Raw genomic sequence first — 20,751 nt, 5'->3', positions numbered from 1 at the left:
CACCACACAGCAAGTCTGATGCAGGACGGGGCATAATTAGTCTGGAATTTCCACCCCATTGCTCAGGTCACTGGACCATGCTGTCTCGGTGTGTCCAGCCTCGCCTGGGAGATGAGCGACCTCACATTTCATCCCCTAGGCCAGGAAACTGTTTCTGGGCCCTGATTGGGTCATAGTGAGCATAACAACCATACCCTGGTAGTTGGGAGAGGAAATAAAACACTAATGATGTTCTTTGCAGTTATAAGAGCATCTCCCGTCCCTATAAATGGACGGCTTGGGTAGACTACTCTGTAGTAATAATAAATAAAGACTTGAACCACTTTAATCTCTGATCCCAGTCCACCCACAGGCTTCAGGAAAATGCCTGACCAAGCTTACAAGTTCATAGATTTCAGCCTGTGTCCGATCAGGAAGGGAAGAACATTCCGGAGGCGTGGGCCCTCAGGGAGAAGGCCTAGTCCACTCACAGACTGCTCCTAGATTGCACGCAGGCAGCCTGGAGTTATGGCTCTGCTTTGTCTGGAGCGTTGGACAGTAAAATGCAATAGTAAGAAGTCAAGAGGAATATTCTTCTCTCTTCCACTGGACACTCAAGAATAATGAAATAAATTTTATTGACATACTATGTGCAAGACCAAATTCAAATATCTAACAGGTGGTGCAAAACTTTACATGACAAACCTTCTTCTCCCAAGATATGAACTTTAAATAAAATAATAATAGTGGGGGGAAAAAAATCTATTGAAGACAATAAGAGAAGATAAAGAAAGAGTTGAGAATTGTAGAACATAGTTACTGATGTTACGGTTGCTAAAAGCACCATTTATAAATCTGAACTTACTTGGTTTAGGAACAAAAGATGTATTTTGTAAATTTGGTTTTGTTTATAAAGTGGTCATGTTTTGTATGTTCCTGGAGATTAAATCCAAAGTGAAAAATCTAGAAAGATGTGGGACAAAGAAATTCTCCCAAGAAAGTCTTTAGAAAGAAGTATCTTTTTCTGACTTATTTTGCTATTTTACCCTAAGAACTTATAATTATATTTAATTCCTTTTTGTAGTTATTCATTAACTGTAAAGATTGCTGTGGACAAAAAATATGACTGTTGGGGGGAAAATAACAAAAACATACATACACACAAAAAACAAACCAAAAAATCCCTGAGAATTTCTTAAATCTATCAAATTAAACCTACCCCATCTTATTCTTTTATTTTCCTTCATTTCATATTTAGTTTTTTCCTACTTATTACTTATCTAATGACTTAGTAATTTCTGTGGCATTTTTCCCTAATATTTGACCTAAGTACCTATTCCCTTTAGTTCCCTTCAGGGGGACCTCTGTGTCCTTTTTGATTTTAAGCCTCTCATCTCCCCAGCAGAGAGGAGATAGTGGGGAGAGTCTTGTGCTTCCTCGCCTTCAGCAAATTCACACTTGCCATGTATATAGGAGCTCCCTGGCTCCCTGCTCCCTGGTGTCCCTTTGGAGCTATGGGAGGAGTAGAGAAGAGAAACTGGAACTCCACACTAGGATAAAAATGTAAACATTTGGTTTCTGGTGCTCATTAATGAATGGTATCTACTATTTAACTTGTTGGTTGAGTAGATATGAGAAATAGGGGATTAAAAGAATAAAGATAAAATGATTTAAATATAAAAGATAAAATGAGAAAAACAAAGCCGTCACATTTTATTAAATTAAAAACTTTGAATCTTGGGTGTATGAATTTTATCCCTCTTTGTGTTTGCTCACTTTTCATTCAATATTGAATAAAATTTACTATATCAGGCTCAAGGCTTTATACTGAGGACTCAGAAATGAATGACACAATCTTTGCAGTATTTGGGCCAGGCATTTCCAAACACTGTTTCATTTAATTTTTTTCAATAATGCGCTAAGATATATATCTTTATCCCTATTTCAGAGATGTAAGAATGGTCTTTGAAAATTTAAGCAATTTGCCTGAGGTCATGTAGTGAGTAAATGGAGGACTTGGAATTGCTCGATGACCCCAAATTCCATGCTCTCTCATGCTGGCGGTACTGGCTATAGCCTCCTAAAGAATCTAAGGCAAGACTAATATTTTAAAAGTGGTCCAGAGGAGGGTAGTGAAGTGCAAGAAGAATGAGAAAGTGGCAAGAGTGAATAGTAGAGGAAAGGGAGAGCATGCCTGTTGAAGTGGGGAGGCAAAGGCAGGACTGAACTTGGTGAGTCATGTGTGAGTGTGTGCGTGTGTGTGTGTGTGGTGTGACAGGTAAGTATAGAGGCGGTGGGGGAACTTAGCTAAGTAGGCACTGCGGTGAGTTTCGGTAAAGACTTGAAAACCAGACCAAAGAGTTTGAATCTGAAGTCAAATTTTGAATGTGAGATTAAACTCTCCAGCCATTGGAGGATGGTGTAGGATTGGATTTTGACGGGAAAAATAAATCCCAATGCAGTCATATTATAAGCAGTGAGAAATGGGGTAGTTCACTGACTATCTCAAAGTCCATCTATAATCATCTATTCCTAGATTCCTCTGCTGTTTCAATGAGACTGGCTTACCCAGGTCTGAATGAAACCTACATGCTTGAGAACTCCCCTTGGAAAGGATTTCAAAGATCTCACATAAAGGGGATCATATTGGTTGAGTCTGGAAAAAGAATCAGAAGTTAGTCACTTAACAGATATTTGCTGAGCATCTACAATGTTCTATGTTTTAGACATGGTTGAGAACAAGACATATGCAGAAAAAAGTATAACTAGACATACAGGGAAATCTTGATACACGATATCACAGCCATACAACAAGATACTTTCTGTTGCTATAAATCAATATGGAAAGTGGTCTATGAGATAGGACAGAATTGCTAAGTGTCAAAGAGTGTCATGTAGGTGGAATAGGGCACTGACCAGGGGTATCTGTTTAAGTGAGAACCAATGGAAAGATGTAAATGACACTCTTTTGTGAACTTAAATTCCCTGTATTTTACAGAAAGAAAAACTGATAAAGATGAAGATAATCCTGATGAAATGGATGATGATATTGAGGATGCCTGGGAAATAATGAGTCTGGCCAGTAACTGTTCTTTTCTTTTGAGCACAGAAAGCCTGAAAACTGACAGTATCTGAAGGACATTAAGCTGGTTGCAAACCAATATTTCATTTACTACAAATATTTTTCATGTTAATAAACTTTGGATTCCTTGGGGCAGGGAGTATATATCCTGAAAAGAATATTGAAACATTAGAGAAACATTCTTATTGCTAATGACTTGGTCAATTGAGAATGGGTAATAGACTTCATTTCTGTTTATTATTAGGCATAACATGTTTTATTCCTTAGTGTAGAAAATATGAGCTTTTGATATCACTGATTAGTATAACTTAGTATAATTGACTCTTCTGAGCCCTGTTTGAACTTAGTGATTCATCATTTTTCAAATTAGTAGGGACATGGTTAGGGTAATCTGAGTCTGTAATCAGTAAAACCTTCCAAATGCCTTCCACAATAATGGATTAGGCTGTCATTTGTAGTATCTCTTATTTCTGTTATCATCTGAGCTTAGGATGTCAATTTAAGCTCATTAGTTTAATTTTTAAGGTGTTCCTCCTTGCTTCCAACAGTCATACGAAGCATATCCACTTGATGCCTGCTGCCTTATTTGTTGAATTTGGCAGAAGTGACCCCCTTGTAAAAGACAAGATACTCAAGTGTCAAGCGCTAACAGGGTCATCCATCTTCTTTGGCCCTTCCACCCACTGGGGCTGGACCACATGCACCCACTGTTCAGGCTCTGTCTCTGCTTTCTCTTTGTCATTATGCTGTTGTCAATTCCGCCATTTATTCAGTGATTAATCATCATCTGAAGGTTCTGCTGGGAGTCAACAGAAAGGGGAGTATTCCTGCAGGTGGTTTCTCTCTGATTAGTCAGAAGTGATAATGACTTGCTGCTGGGGTTTTGTCATAAGGAAGGGAAGACAGTGAATTCTTTTTCCTTTACAGAAATGCAATTGAATTTTATAAACCTGGGAAATAAACTTAACTGCACAAAGAACATTTGGATGGGTCTTTTAAAAGTGTCCCCCTGAGACACTGTTTTCAGCTAAAGCACCTTTAGAATCACAACTTGCTTACAGTCTTACCATTATTATTATTTTAAATTTAAGGCATTAAGATGCACGTTCATGCCAACTTAAATGCCTAAAAATAACTCTGTGGAAGATGAGCTATCTAATGGTGTATCAGCAATCACTTCTCACTGAAGTAATATATTTAGTATTTTTGACAGCCACAAGATGGATAATGTTGGTATTTAACTTGGTGCAGTATTACACTTTTATGTTATTTATTTAGGAAAAAATATCTCTGACAACAAAGATTTCAGTTGTATGGTTTAAAGATGACTGCTTCCACTAAAAAAAAAAAAAAAAAAAAAAAGTGTTGAAAAGGATGGACATGCTAGAAAATTTTCCAGAGACTTGGGCTCTGTAGAAAGCAGGGATGTCTTTTTTTGTGGTGACGAAATGCAAGCAGTGAGGAAGTCAGCACACTTTTGACTGGTGGAGGGAAGTAAGAGACCCAGGGAGGGTGGGGAGGAAGGTGGAGTGTCCTTCAGCCAGTTGCCAGTCCGACCAACCTCCCCACCAATTATTATGCATGTGATTTCTCAGTGAGCAGGCAGGGTTTCCAGAACCAGGGGAGTAAGTCCTTCAGTGGAGAGTGAAAAAGAGTCTGAGTGTGTGTGAACCATTTTTTTTTTTTCACTTCTCAGCTGATCAGTGTGAGAAGAAGGATAAATGGACTCAGAGAATTACTCTTTTCACTCTTAACTCCCATGGGCAAATTATTCAGAGATCCCAGATTCTGCTCTGTGGATTTATTCCTCGTTTTCATCCTCTCCTAAAGTGGAGTTTCTCTCAACTGACATGTCTGGATAGAGGAGACTAAACATGCTGAGATTATAGAACCAAATACTTACTTACTTTGAGTAATAAATGATATTTTTCACACCCTCCCTCTCCTTGGCACATTTTGCTGGTGATTAAAATGTCCCCTTCGATCTACGCTCTCTTGTTCTGAGGCTGAGCTTGGTATTTGGAGCCCAGGAGCAATATCTGAAGGATTTCTGTGTAGGTGGAGTAAACAGTGGCCTGCTGGTGCGCATGGTGTGTGTGTGTGTGTGAAGTGGGGAAGGGGTTTCTTTGTGTGTGTGTATTATATGATCACGTGTGTATAAAATGGGGACAGGGTCCCTCCTCCAGGATACAGCTGCCTCTTGGGCAGGGAACATGGGCCAGCACTGGGGCGATTTGCAATTCACAGCCTCAGCCACTCACTACTTGACAGGCTGGTTCTGAGAACTGGGAGCAGATGTTGCCTGACAGGGAAATAGACAAGAGTGACAGCCGTGCTGAGCTGCTAGTCTGGGAGGTGGCGGCTGAGAGTCCTGTGGTGGAGGATGGGTTCTTGAAGAAAATGGGTCAAGAGTAGCCAGGTGTGTGAGGGGCAGGGGTAAGTTCAAGGGGCAGCCCAGATTCCTCTTCTGGGAAAACAGCAAAGTACTGAACACAAGCCTCTACGTTCCCTCCTGACCTTCTGATCCCTCTTCCCCGATCTACCCCCTCTTGGAGACTTTCTCCACCCTTGTATGTATGAGGCTGATGACAGCTTGAGTGTGACCTGTCTCAGGTGGAGATTGCTTTTGACTGGACATCATGAACCGGAGTGGTGATTCCCAAAGTGTGGTCCCTTGACCAGCAGTGTTGGCATCACTTGGGAATCATTAGAAATGCAGTTTTAGGGCCCTAACACAAACCTACTGAAGCAGAAACTCTGAGAGATGGGACCTGGCAATCTATTATAACAAGCCCTCCAGGTATTTCTGATGTATGATACAGTTCAAGAATCACTGACCTAAAGAGACCAAGCTATGATCCACTAGTATTTAGGTGCATTTGTCAATGAGTTGAGGCAAAAGGGTACTAAGGAGCCCAGAATTTTAATTAGCCAGACTATTTCAACTTTGGACAAGCAAATTGTTGAAAACTTGAGCAGATGTGGCTTTCCTTTGTTTTTTTTCCTAGCACTCAGACTAGAATTTCTAACTGTTCCTCTGGAGTTGAACCATTGTCCTTTGTGAGCAGTTATCCAAGGTGTGAATTAGGGAGAAAGGGGACCTATATTGATTAAGACCTGGTAAGCAAAGACATTACTTTGCCAACAAAGGTCTGTCTAGTCAAGGCTATGGTTTTTCCAGTGGTCATATATGGATGTGAGAGTTGGATTATAAAGAAAGCTGAGCACCAAAGAATTGATGCTTTTGAACTGTGGTGTTGGAGAAGACTCTTGAGATTCCCTTGGACTGCAAGGAGATCCAACCAGTCCATCCTAAAGGAAATCAGTCCTGGGCGTTCATTGGAAGGACTGATGTTGAAGCTGAAACTCCAATACTTTGGCCACCTGATGTGAAGAGCGGCCTCATTGGAAAAGACCCTGATGCTGGGAAAGATTGAGGGCAGGAGGAGAAGGGGACAACAGAGGATGAGATGGTTGGATGGCATCATTGACTTGATGGACATAGGTTTGGGTGGACTCTAGGAGTTGGTGATGGACAGGGAGGCCTGGCATGCTGCGGTTCATGGGGTCACAAAGAGTCAGGTACAACTGAGTGACTGAACTGAACTGAAGCAAATGGTGCTAATAAAGAGTATTAGGATATAGGAAATTTCCCATGGTTACCAAGCTGTTTTCACTCCAGACCCCTGCTTCAGGACTGACACCAAGGATCATTTGATGAAAGAATGGGACCTTCAGAAAATCAGGTGTGTGTCCAAAGTAGTAGTTAGTACATAGCGGTAGATCCTTAGTAGATTCTTATGGAACTGAAATCTCTTTCACTTCAAGAGCTTCTTTGTAACTCTTCATTTATGCATTTATCTCAACCTTCTTGAACCTAATTTTATGGTTTATACAGGCTCTTGCAGTAACAAGTTGCAGATGAGGCAATGCATTTACTACCCACAGTGTAAAGGAATGTGTCCCTTTATTTATCCTTCAATGACCTCTTCCAAGTTTCAAGGGTGCTTATCTGAAATCTTAACTCTTGGGTTTGGGTGTTGATGCTTCCGACTTTGTCTGAGATAGTCTCTCTGAGATTGTGTAAAGATGAGTCAGTAGCATTGATCAGCACTGCCACGCCTCACCAGGCAGGAAAACCTCCAAGGAGAGGAATGCCATCTGCCTTCACACTGGGACTGGGCTTACATCTACTAGCCTTGGTGGATTTCTCCATCATGTGGTTACAAAGACCCCACTACATTCCTCCTGAATCAGTGCCTCAAATTCCACAGTGGACATTCATTATTTTTTCGGCTAAAACATGTCCTGTGCAAGTATTTTCTCCTGCTGGATCTAACTTTCCTGAAACAAGGAGCATACATCCATCATTTTTTGTTAGCCCCTACTCCCTGTTGTAGAGCCTGAACTAATAGATTTGCTATGACTCTTTATTCATACTTGTGTACATGTTTTCAGAGAAGGATAGCAAATTATTCATTTGTACCTGAGTATGAATAGGACATGAGGGGGGATGTGGCTCTATATTTGGAGGCAAATGACTGAAGCATGCTCCTTTCCTTCATGAAAGTTAAATCTAGCAGGAGAACAAACTTGCAAAGGAATTGCTTGACACAGAGACATCAGTCTTCAGTGGTAGAAGTCTAAGCATTTCTGATCTGCCCAATCGATCTGGCCAAACAGGGGCAACTTTCCTCCTCTACTTCTCTATTAATGTCTGAGAGGAACCTCATCTTAGAAAAAACTTTTGTTCAGTCACGGAAAACCAGGAAGAGCAGGACAGCATGGGTGCTCTGGTGACTGGGAACAAAAGATGAGGATATGTTGAAGTGAAGCTAACATTTATTGAGCATTTACTATGTACCAGGAACTCTTTAATGTGCTTAATATTTACTAGTTTCTTTGATTCTCATTGTAACCTTATGAAGTTATTCTTTCTATCCCCATTTTGTAGATGAGAAAACTGAAGTGCAGAACCATTAAATAACTTGCCAAAGGAGGCCTCGTCAGTGAGTGGAAAGGCTAGAATTCAAGCTTAGACAATTTGGGACTTCCGTGGTGGTCAGGAATCTGTCTGCCGATGCAGGGGTCATAGGTTTGGTTTGATCCCTGGTCCAGGAAGATCCTGCATGCCAAAGGGCAACTAAGCCTGTGCACTGCAACTACTGAACGAACGCACGTGCTGCAACTACTGAAGTCCACACACCCCAGAGCCTGTGCTCTGCAACAAAAGAAGCCACTGCAATGAGAAGCCCACACACCACAACTAGAGAGGAGCCCCTGCTCACCACAACTAGGGAAAGCCTGAGTAGAGCAACGAAAAGCCTGTACACCAATGAAGACTCAGCACAGACAAAAATAAATGAATAGGTTTAAAAAATCAAAAACAAACAGACAATTCAATTTCAAAGCCTGGCTCTGAAACACTATGCTTTACTGCATCCCTATAAGGGGAAAAGGGGCACAGAGAGGCAGGATAGGGTTGAAAATGAACTACTTCTATTTTGTCATTTTTGCCAGAGATGAGCCCAACACATCATGTAGCAGTTTTGCAGGGAATCAAGATTGGACATTTCTGGGATTCTGAGAGGGAATGCATGAAGCACATTCTCTATGAGAACTCACTTTGTCAGGTACATCACAGAAAAAGGGTTCTTTAGAGGGGGATCAGAAGCCTCTTTTCAACTCCTGCAGTGGTCCTTGCCTCTCCTGTTCACCTCTTAATAATTTGATCAGTCCTCCGTGGAAAGCACTTAGTTGCTATGGCAATGAGTACTCTATAAATATTAATAGAATAAAGCCAAACAGAATATCACCCTGTTAATGCAGAGGCTCACAGAATTAGTCTTGAACATTGTGGTCTAATGATGTGCCACTCCATCATTTTGTTTTAAATCCCAAGAACACGTGTGCCAGCCTTGGACCTTGTAGTGATAAGGAACAAAGATCTGGAGTAAAGGCTGTCACGCTGCTTTGGAAGCCCTGATCCACCTCTTTCCAAGTGTTGTGTACATCATATACATTCACTGTTCCAAAGGTTTTAGTGAAACTTAGGAGAAACGATTGTTATTCTGGCTCCTTGACATTATCTTTGGAAACTTAACTCATGGGATTTTATCACTGAAGGCATACAGATTCATCTAATTTAGAGAAAAAAGGTATCTTAGTGATGGGTTTAACTAGGAGTCTTAAACTTGAATGTCTACAGAGTTGAGGTCAATAAAGTAAATGAGAAAGGCAGGCTTGCATAAAACAGTTGTGAGTGGCAGGCACTGTGGCATGTCCAGAGCTTGGAAGATGCAGTGTGTATAGAAATATTCCAGTTATGGAAATGCACACCACATATATGTGTATGTATGTATGTTTATATATGGGGTGTCCCAGGTGCCACAGTGGTAAAGAATCCACCTGCCAATGAAGGAGATGAAAGACACACAAATTAAATCCTGGGGTTGGGAAGATTCCCTGGAGTAGGAAGTGGCAACCCACTCCAGTATTCTTGCCTGGAAACTTCCATGGACAGAGGAGCCTGGAGGGCAACAGTCCATGTGGTCACAAAGACTAGAACATGACCAAGTGACTGGGCACACATGCTCATATGTACATATACACACGTACATGTAAGCTAAAAACCTGTAATATCTTTACATAGAGATTAAATTGTGGGGAATTTTCTAGATAAGATTCAAATTTATATCCTATTATTTGTCAGAAAGAAACAAGAAAACATAGTTATTGAGACTTAACATTCAGGTCTTCTGGTTTATTAAAATCTTGACTCTGAGAAGAAATTATATACCTTGACTTTCTAAGTGCATATGACTCACTTATTTTCTTCATCACCTAACAGGCTTTTCCCTAGTCAGTATTACTTTTTAAAATCACAATTAGCCTTCTCAGGATGGTACAAGGTCCTTTCAAAGCTGCTATTCTTCTCACAGACAAATCAAAATATTGTGAATAAATCTTTAAATAGTAGCTGTCTAATTCCATGGTTTAAGTTCAGTCTTTAGCACAATTTATAAGCATCCAGTGCAGGCTCAGTAGTGAGATCATATCTCTCGAATTTTCTAAGACTATCTTGGTTTCATTAGTTCCTTGTTTTCATAAAAACCAACTATATTTTCTACTCTGGGGTTCAGAAAACCTGGTGACTATACTTTTAATCTTTTTTCCTCCAGCATCTTTTGAAGAAGATTTTTCTGTATGAGTAATCCACCCTGTTCATCTCTTAGTAGCTAAGTACCTAAAAAGGTAGTGTTATTCAGTATTTGACATGTTAAGAATTACAGTTCGTACAATATGCAAGTTGTTTTCGGTTTTGCCTTCAGGCTCCAAGTGGAACTGAGTCACCATACATTAAAGTAATTTTGTTTATAGGAACCGTTTCATCAGGGAAACAAATTTGTCACCCCTTCTTTAATTTTTATAGTTCAAATAAATGTGGAGTTTGCATTTCTCCCAGGATGGAATCAATTATTGTTTTAGTTATCTTTTGCTCTGTATTAAATTATCCCAAAACTCAGTGGCTTAAAATAACAACAAACATTTATTATCTCACTGTTTCTGTGGGTCAGAAATTTTGGAAGTGGCTTGTTGAGATGGTTCTGGCTCAGGATTTCTCATGAGGTTAGAGTTAGATGTTGCCTAGGGTACCAGTCATGTGAAGCCTTGACTGGGGTTGGAGGATTCAATTCCAAGATGGTTCAAAATGGCAAGAAAGTGCTAGCTCTAGGCAAGAGCTTACCATAGGGACCTCTCTACAAGGCTGCTTAAGTGTTCACGTGACACTGTCACTGGCTTCTCCCAGATACAGTGATCTAAGAGAGGATAAGACAGGAACTCAAACATCTTCTATGGATCTAGCCTCGGAAGTTATAAACCTTCAGTTACCCAGAAAACTAAAAATAGAACTACCATATGATTCAGCAATCCCACTACTGGGCATATACTCAGACAAAACTATAATTCAAAAGGATACATGCACCCTTATGCTCATAGCAGCACTATTCACAATAGCCAAGACATGAAAACAACCTAAATGTCCATTGACTAAAGGACAGATAAAGAAGAGGTGGTATGTATATACAATGCAATACTGCTCGGCCATTAAGAATACGACTTGGCCATTAAAAAGGATAAAATAATGCTATTTGCAGCTGCATGAATGCAACTAGAGATAATCATATTTTTTTGAGACAATCAATTAAGTGAAGTAGAAGGAGGAAGACAAATTCTATATGATATCACTTCTATGTAGAATCTAAAATATGGCACAAAAGAACCTATCTACAAAATGGAGATAGACTCACAGCATAGAGATCAGACTAGTGTTAGCCAAGGGGCAGGGGTGGAGGGAGAGAGATGGACTAGAAATTTAGGGTTGGTGCAAACTATTACATTTAGAATGAATAAACAAGGTACAGAGAAGTATATCTCGTCTCCTGGAATAAACCATAATGGAAAGAATATAAAAAAGAATATCTATGTGTGTAGCTGAGTCACTTTGCTGTACCGCAGAGATTGGTACAACATTGTAAATAAACTGCACTTCAATGAAAACCAGTCATAATGTTTCATTTACACAACATCCTATTTTACATACAAGTTAGCCCTGTTCAGTGTGGGAGAGGACTATACGAGGACATGAACACCAAGAGGTGAGAATTGGTGGCATCTTGGAGACTGACTTCCACAGATATTCATTGAACAATTCCTAATTGAATATTGTCAGTGTGACAGATAGGAAGAAATACCAAGTGTGGTTCTGCCTTCATAGGGCCATAGAGACTAGGAAAAGACACTAGCCGTCAAAGACAGTACATGTTCAATAAATGGTAGTCATTTCAGGCAACAGTATCTACTGAGAGTGAGCCTGCATGGAAATGGTCAGTGAAGGTTTCAAGGGCAAGTGTGATGCTGCTGAAGTTGGAAGGATGGATGAGTGATTAGAAAAAAGAAGGCTCTTGTTCTTCCTACTTCCCTCTCTGAGCCACTAACCATTCCTAACACAAAATACCAAATTATATCACCTGGGGTTTGTTGGTTCGAGCAAAGATGACATTTACTCTCTTTGAGGGACCGTTTTAAGAGTTCTACCTATACTGTTTCATTTACTCCCCACAACTTTGAGAGATGGGTTCTTTTTTTAATCCCTGTTTCTCAAGTGAGAAAACTAAGGCACAGAGATGTTAAGTGATTTTGTAAGGTTACTCATGATGTAAGTGGTGAAGCCAGGGTTTTGATTCAAAAAGTCTAAAGAAAAAGAAAGCGAGTTGTCTGGAGAATGCTGGAGTTCCTCCAAGGAGCCAAAGACAGATGAATAACAAGGGCTATGGAAAACAAGTGTCACAGTAGCCCTGGGAACCACGTTTGCAGGAATGCATAGACAAGTTCTTCAGGGTGAGACATCAAATGAACTTGCTTCATTGTCCTTGCTCTGAGTTCCCAAAAGAATCTGATTGGTTCAGCTTGTGTCATGTGACCACTCCAGTGGAGCAGACTAGAGAGTCCTTAATTATCAATCTCCCAGAATCTGAAGAAATGGAGAAGGGCTGACTCCAAGAAAGGTAGCCCGGAAAGATACCTCTTTTTAAACCCAAATAATTCTCTATTTTAAAAAATTTGTATTTTAAAGAACATGGAGAATCTGAGTCTTAAACACTATCTTATTTATTTTTAATTTCTCTATACTGACAGTGTTGTTGGAGATGATGATACCACATTTCAGAGGGAAAATAGCACAACAATTGCCTTAGGCACTGAAATTGTTTTCTCAGAAAGGTACCCAATTTATCTTTGGGTTTCTGATGTGTTTGGGTTTCTAATTAGTTTGCCTGAGATTTTCCAGAATGCTGTCCTCTGGAAATGACCTTTATCTCTTCCTGCTCAGAAACAATAGGTATCTAGACTTTCCCAATAATTTTTTTCATGATATTTCCCAATTTTTTCCATAGTATATACTCATTTATAATTATTATTATTATCTATAATAATCTGTTTAGAAATTGAAACATCTCTATCACTAAACCAAAATCTTTACTAGCACTTATAAAATAAAATTTCTCAACCTCAGCACTACTGAAATTTTAGAAGGGATACTTCTTTCTTATTGGGGTTTCTTCTTCAAATGCATTCCTGTGCATTTCAGTATGTTTAGCAGTACCCCTGGTCTCATCTCACTAGATGCTAGCTATTGTTGTTCAGTCGCTCAGTTGTTTCTGACTCTTTGCAACCCCATGGACTGCAGCATGCCAGGCTTCCCTGTCCTTCACTATCTCCTGGAGTTTGCTCAAACTCATGTCCATTGAGTCAATGATGCCATCCAACCATCTCATCCTCTATTGTCCCCTTCTCCTCCTGCCTTCAATCTTTCCCAGGATCAGGGTCTTTCCAACAAGTCAGTTCTTCGCATTAGGTGGCCAAAGTATTGGAGCTTCAGCTTCAACATCAGTCCTTCCAATAAATATTCAGGGTTGATTTCCTTTAGGATTGACTGGTTTGATCTCTGTGCAGTCCAAGGGACTCTCAAGAGTTTTCTCCAACACCACAGTTCAAAAGCATCAATTCTTTGGCTCTCAGCCTTCTTCATGGTCCAACTCTCACATCCATACATGACTACTAGGAAAACCATAGATTTGACTGTATGGACCTTTGTCAGCAAAGTGATGTCTCTGCTTTTAAATATGCTGTCTAGATTGGTCATAGATTTTCTTCCAAGAAGTGTGCATCTTTTAATTTCATGGCTACAGTCACCATCTGCAGTGATTTTGGAGCCCAAGAAAATAAACTTTGTCACTGAATTAAATTTTTCCCCATCTATTTGCCATGAATCATACTGCCTAGGTGTTTTATAAATCTTATAAATATGTCTGGGCTTCCTAAATAAATGTTTTGAAGAAGTTAATTAGGTGGAAAAGTCCTTAGATGTAAATGTGGTTCTAATCTTACTTCTGCCATCAGTATAGCTTTGTGACCTTGGGCAGGTTGCCTAATTGCTGAGGCTCACTTAATCTATGAAATGGAAATTATTTTACCTGCTCCACAACTACCTTACAAGGATATTGAGGGTGTTAAGTGAAATAATAGATGTATTCCACAATTTTAAAAGCACTATACAAATGTAATATGCTGGCATTATCAACATTAAGAATAATACAATAATATATAATAAATACATACTTCTTGGGGCTGTATTTTTACATATCTTTGTATCTGTAGAAACTACCACATGGCTAAATATCTGTAAGGAGCGTCACAAGTGATAGTTGGTAATGCTGATATGAAGTATGAATCTCATTCATTATATAAACTTAACTCTGATTATATACTAGTCAAATGAATAGTTGTAGAATCAAACTGAATTTCAGATAATCACCCAAGAAGTCTGTATTATTACTTATGCATATGAATGCTGACACCTTCTGAAGTTATGAGATGTAAATATTCTATATGAAACATATTGGGGTTTCATATAGAATACTTATGGTGTCATGGATTTTTATTGACAACATTAAAGAATATTTTATTTTATACAGCAACATATTAAACAAAATGGAAATTCTGGTAAGATTTCACTCTGAAGTATATTAAGATAAAAAATAACGTGCACTTGGGCAGACTCATTTTCTTTTTTGTTTTTATTATAAAAGAAAGAGACAAATTCTCCAGAATACAGGAAAAGATTAATCTGAAAGACCCATCTTTCCCAGATACTCCTTGAGTTTTAAAAATTGTTTTAACCAAGGTATAAACTCAGCTGACTAAAATTTGTTATCGCAAAACACACAGTTGGTTTTGCCCTCCTGATATTGGCCTATTTCACAGTAATGCTAAAATTCAACACCATGGTAACAAATTTGTTTTACTAAAAATATTGAGATAACACAAATAAGACATTAAGCAAACTCATGCATTAGGTGAGTTGACCTTTCTTGAAAAATAAATATTAAGGAAATATTTAAAGAAGTCCCTTTCCCTCCCTCACCTTAGGGTTCACTTCCAGTCAAATATTGCTTTTGCTTGAAAAGAATTAGGTTAATACCTGTTAAATGTGGCAGTAAATTTTTACTACATATAATTAAGTTGTAAAACTAAATGGACTTTATGGGTATAATTTCCAATACAAGCTTTTATATTTTTTAATGAAAAATAATTGACTTTCTCATTGTACTAAATATTATACTAGTAACAGAGCTTTGAAACTATTCAGTTTGCTTTCAAAAAGAGAAATTTAGAATGAGATTTAAGTCCACTTAAAAAAAGTGATGTGCACAATATTTAATTAACAGCACTGAAATTTTTCTCTATATAAATTCAGATTCAGAGTATATTTACTGACCATCTTCTGTGTTAGCTTCTTCAGATGTACTCACTTAATCTAACAACTGACTGCTTGTATCCTCATTAGAAAGAATAATCTGAAGCTCTTCGAGGTAAAGAGCCTTGCCTAGTGTTAACTAAGTTTTAATAGTGCTAAAATTAGTTACCAGATTTCCTTATTGTGAAGTCGATACTCTTGTAAGTACACATAGTCAGGGTGCTGGGAACTTGGGGACCATTATGGCAGTATCAACTTTCCTGAGTCTAATGTGCTAAGATCTTTGGACCTTATGCTGGACCAGCTAGACATGCCTATAAACTCTAAACTTAGAAGTTTCCCTGAACTTGACAAAAATAACTATTACTCTTGGCATACCTATTTAAAAATGGCTAATTTTTTATTTCAAGATGGTGGGCTGAACTCATAATTTTATTGGTTAAAATTGGTTAGTTTCTTCCTGTATTATCTTGCAGAGGACAAGTATGAAATGCTCAGTGGTTGAGTTGAAGCTAAAACCTCACTTCAGTCATTCATTCATCTGCATGCTTCTAGTTACAAATCCATCTGGTTCTGTCAAAAGGTCCATTTGAAAAGAGGTACTAGACCTACACTATGATCAGAAATGGGTAGAAAATAATTTTTTAAAGTAACCAAGAATCTTGTTTTTTTGGTTAAAACTGACTTAACTTGTAGTATAAACATACCAGGAGCTCTTCGAGTTAAGGAGGAGGGTAAGGGTAGACAGGATTCAATGATTTGGCAAGCTCTAAGGTGACACCGGAGAAGGCACTGGCGACCCACTCCAGTACTCTTGCCTGGAAAAACCCCATGGATGGAGGAGCCTGGTAGGCTGCAGTCCATGGGGTCACTAAGAGTCGGAAATGACTGAGCGACTTCACTTTCACTTTTCACTTCCATGCATTGGAGAAGGAAATGGCAACCCACTCCAGTGTTCTTGCCTGGAGAATCCCAGGGACAGCGGAGCCTGGTGGGCTGCTGTCTATGGGGTCACACAGAGTCGGACACGACTGAAGCGAATTAGCAGTAGCAGCAAGGTGACACCATCACTTCAAATTCAAGAGAAATCTGGTCTAGGCAAAATCTAGTCCAATACAGCAAGAATTAAGACACAGGGGTCAGGGCTGTGACAGAGCTTCTCAGCCAATCCACGTCTCAGCATCTAGTAGATGTCCCAGTGGAGTTACTGAAGTTATATAGGTATTATTATTTGCTTATCCAATATCCTTTATGTCTTTCTTACTTGTAGATGGTGATATAAATGGATAATTATCTCTAATATGCATTTCTTCATCTTCAAGAATTAGAATTCCCCCCAAATTAGCTGGTAATGGCCACCTAGAATGTATTTCTCAGCCTCCTTTTCAGCAAAGTGTGCCCATGTGACTAAGATCTAGCTAATGGTATATAAGCAGAGAGATATATGGAACTGTCAGTGTCTTTAAGGTCTCCAGCTTCTCTCTCTTCTACCTAGTTGCACTAAAGATATGAATGCTGAAACAGGGGCATCCATAGTGTGTTATGGACTGGATGTTTGTATCCCCTAAAATTCAAATGTTGAAGTCCTAACTCCACTGTGATGGGATTAGAAGAGATGACTTTGGGAAGTTTTAGATAAAGTCATGAGAGTGGAGCCCCCATCCTGGGATTAGTGTTCTTATAATAAGAGGAAAAGAGATCAGAGCTCTCTCTTTCTGCAGGGGCTCTTCCAGATCATGAGAGTCTCTGAGGAGCAGAAAGATGAGTGTTCCTTTGTCTTTTCCAAGGTTCCCTGATGACTTTGTGAAGCCAATTTACCAGTACTGGACCACTTACATTTGGACTTCTTTTACTCAAAGAAACAAATTTTCTGGGTTTAAGTCACTTTATTCTGGTTCTTATTTGGCACTAATGGTAAAGAAGCTGCCTGTCAACGTAGGATACATACAAGACTGAAGTCCGATCTCTGGGTCGGTACGATTCCCTGGAGGAGGAGATGGTAACCCACTCCAGGATTCTTGCCTGGGAAACCCCATGGACAGAGGAGCCTGGTGGCCTACAGTGAATAGGGTTGTAAAGAGTTGGATGCAACTGAGAGACTTAGCATGCACGCATTCTGGGTCTTCTATTAGGTGCAGCCAAATCTAATCCTATCTGATAGAGCAGTTCATTAGAGTTATTGAGAAGGTACAGGAAAAATGGGCCAAACCCAGAGACCTGGGACATGGGGCTTGTGTCTCATCTTGCTGGGAAACTGTAGTGGAAGTGTCAGCTTCCTGGCCAACACCTGGCTGACCAGTCAGGGTCACTAATGGAGTTAGTTCCAGGTCAATGTAAGAACCCTGATCACTGGTGGGGAGGAGCAGCTAGCATGCTTCCAGAGTAGGTACTCATGCCTTTGGCACAGCTGGGTCTGCAAGGGTCAGGCCTTTAGTGTCTGACATAGGCTGGACACAGGCAGAAGCAGGCAGAGTCGACCTAACCCGTGCCTCTTTTATGACACAATTAAGGCAGAACAATATGCAGGACAGCTCTCTTCTCTAGGGTTGAAAGCAGCTGGATGACTCTCTAACATCCACACTTGTGAGACCCAGCTTTGCTCCTCTCTCTCTGTCATGTGTGGGCCAGCTGCGTCCTTACTGGTCCTCATTTTCCCTGCATTGAGCTCATTTACTCCCAGGGGATCAATCCGACTGTGAATACTCTGGACTCCAAAGTGTGGGAAAACTGGAGACACAAACAAGTGAAGCCTCAGTGCTCAGGGGCAGAGAGTACTGTCTTGCCCTCACTTAGTATCAATATAAGACCTGGAATGTGGTCTTGTTGCAGTGACTTCATAGTCAGAGACACTTCTAGACTCTGGGAGGGAGCCTGCTGCTGAGTAAGGAGGAGGAAGGTCTGTGTGCTGGAGTTCAGAGGATTCTGGGCTCATTTGAGAACTATCAGCTTTGAGCTTTTATTATCAAAGAGGTAAGGTGGGTGGAAGCATGCTGTGAAATACAAAGTGCCCTACAGATTTCTGTATTAATGGAGAGAAAAACAACAAAATCACTATTCACTACTGTTACTGAGACGATGAGGTACTGACCCCCTTCAACCTGCCCAGAGACTGCAAGTTGCCCTTTTGTTAATTTCTTTCCATCTAGGCTGCTCTTGGGGTTTATTTTACCCAAAGATCATGTAGATTAACAAAAATGGGGGGAATGAAACCTTTAGAATGACTTGCTTCAGAACCTATTCCTTTCCAGGGGCGACCTGTTCAGCGTCCTATTGCAAACATAAATGACAGATCTGTGTATCTTCAAAATTAACTATGCTAATGATGTGTGCTCAGTTGCTCTTGATGTGCACTCAGTCGTGTCCTACTCTTTGTGACCCCAAAGACTGTAGCCCACCTGGCTCCTCTGTTCATGGGATTTTCCAGGCAAGAATACTGTTGTGGGTACCATTTCCTACTACAGGGGATCTCTCTGACCCAGGGATTGAACTCACATATCTTGCGCCCCCTGCATTGGCAGGCATGTTCTTTACCATTAGCGCCACCTGGGAAGTCCCTAGGTGAGACTAATGATGAGATACCCTAATTATGTATGATATATATTAATCACATGCCCCAAATAACATGCTATTTACTACTATTTACCTCCATTTCCAAAAGTGTGTTCTACTATTAATAGGTGCTATGTGAAGAAATCGTATAGAATAATTTGGGAAAATGCTGAGTTAAGCAAAGTTGAGCTAGACAAGTATTACTAGATATATGTCAGTCTGGAAGAGGGAACTGTCTATATGTAAATCCTGAAGTGAGGGCCTTTATTATCCTCTGCAAGGAATCTGACAGGATAGATAATAATTTTCTCTGCCTCTGGCTTGCCTGTCTAGATGCTTCCTTTAAGATGGTTCATCTGGGGAATGACATAAAGTCAAAGGAATAAATGAGATGATTCATGGTGGCCATGGCAGTGCTTGAGATGGATTTTTCAAGTGTTTTTTCTGTACTTAACATCCTTAGTCTTCCAGCTTTACATATATTCTGGAGGCTACTTCATATCTTTTCTCTGACTCCCTTTTCTACTTATGATAGGCAGAATCCACCCTACTTCTTGCAGCCTAGGTCATTGAGTAATGCAGAACTTATGTGAGTTTCTTTACTGCTGGACTCTCAGAACCTTAAAATTTTAGTTTGCATTGTGATTCACCAAAAGGCACTCAAGAGTGTGGCATTTTCTAAGAGTGTTTGCTCCAGAAGATCCATCTCCACACCTCTTTCCAGCTCCCTGTCAACATCTCTTAGGGTTAGTGTTCCATGGAACACACTGGTGGAAATGCTGATTTAGCTAAATGAGAAGACATCTTGATGGTCTTGGTACAAAAGAGTTAATTTCACTGAAAGAAGGGAACAGTTTCCTTCCATGATAAATCCAGGTTATCATAATAAGATTATGTCTTATCATGAATTCATAGTGAATTTTCTCTAGAGGACCATCACTGACCTCACATACACAGTCTCCTGTAAATATCCTCCAAGCTGGCAACAAGATCTGGGGACTATAGTAGATGCTTGTGGAGCCCTTTAAAGTGCTTATAAGAGCCAAATATGTCTTACTTTTATGCTATCCATTACATTTGCTAATGATTTAGGTCAACTGGGTAAGCAATGTGGTCATTCATAATTAATTTTGCTTTTCCTTATAGCCAATGACTTTAACTACTGGATCATTTGTATTTTTATACAATATGCAGTCTTCCAGGAACACACAAAAGCTTAATGGGTTTTATTATGTGCAATCCCTGATCCATGATTAATATGCAGTTTAATGAGTATAATTTCAAGAAATCTTGAAACTTGAGGCCCCCTGCTTCTTCTACAAAGCCAGGCACTGGAATGAAAAGTTTGCCACACTAATGGGTTTTGAATGTTTTAAATGGAAGGTTATTCTCACATAAATGAGACTTTCCTTGAAAGCTTGTTAACAATGCTGATTTCTTTTCCAGTCCTAAATATTCTGATTCCGTAGGTTCATGGTGGGTGAGGCATGAGCTTTTCCAACAAATGTACCAAGAAATTTTTTAAATTAATTTATTTATTTCAATTGAAGGATAATTACAATATTGTGATGGTTTACACTGGGGCACACATCTCAAAATAGTAGACTACAATTCTTTTTTTTTTTTTGAGGTTTATTGAGGGTGCAGGGAACTGGCTGCCCCAGCTGGGGAAGCTGGAAGCCAAGAGATTGTTCAGGGCACTTAAGCATGGTGTTTGTTTCTAGTTTCTCTAACTGTTTTCTCTTTCTGGAGAAATGTGTGGCCTCGCTACAGCTGAATTTGAAAGGGAGGGTGGGATGAACCGGGAGATTAGGATTGCCAT

General features: G+C 39.7%; 1 pseudogene; it reads left to right on the top strand.

Moving 5' to 3' along the window:
* The first annotated feature begins 2,008 nt into the window (after positions 1–2,008).
* LOC133070587 (nicotinamide/nicotinic acid mononucleotide adenylyltransferase 1-like) overlaps positions 2,009–20,751 on the top strand; it is a 31,921-nt pseudogene continuing 13,178 nt past the window's right edge.

Source organism: Dama dama, chromosome 15, assembly GCF_033118175.1.
Source record: "Dama dama isolate Ldn47 chromosome 15, ASM3311817v1, whole genome shotgun sequence".
Lineage (NCBI taxonomy): Eukaryota > Metazoa > Chordata > Mammalia > Artiodactyla > Cervidae > Dama > Dama dama.
Note: the sequence above shows the minus strand (reverse complement) of the source record. Positions and strands in the feature narration are given on the sequence as shown.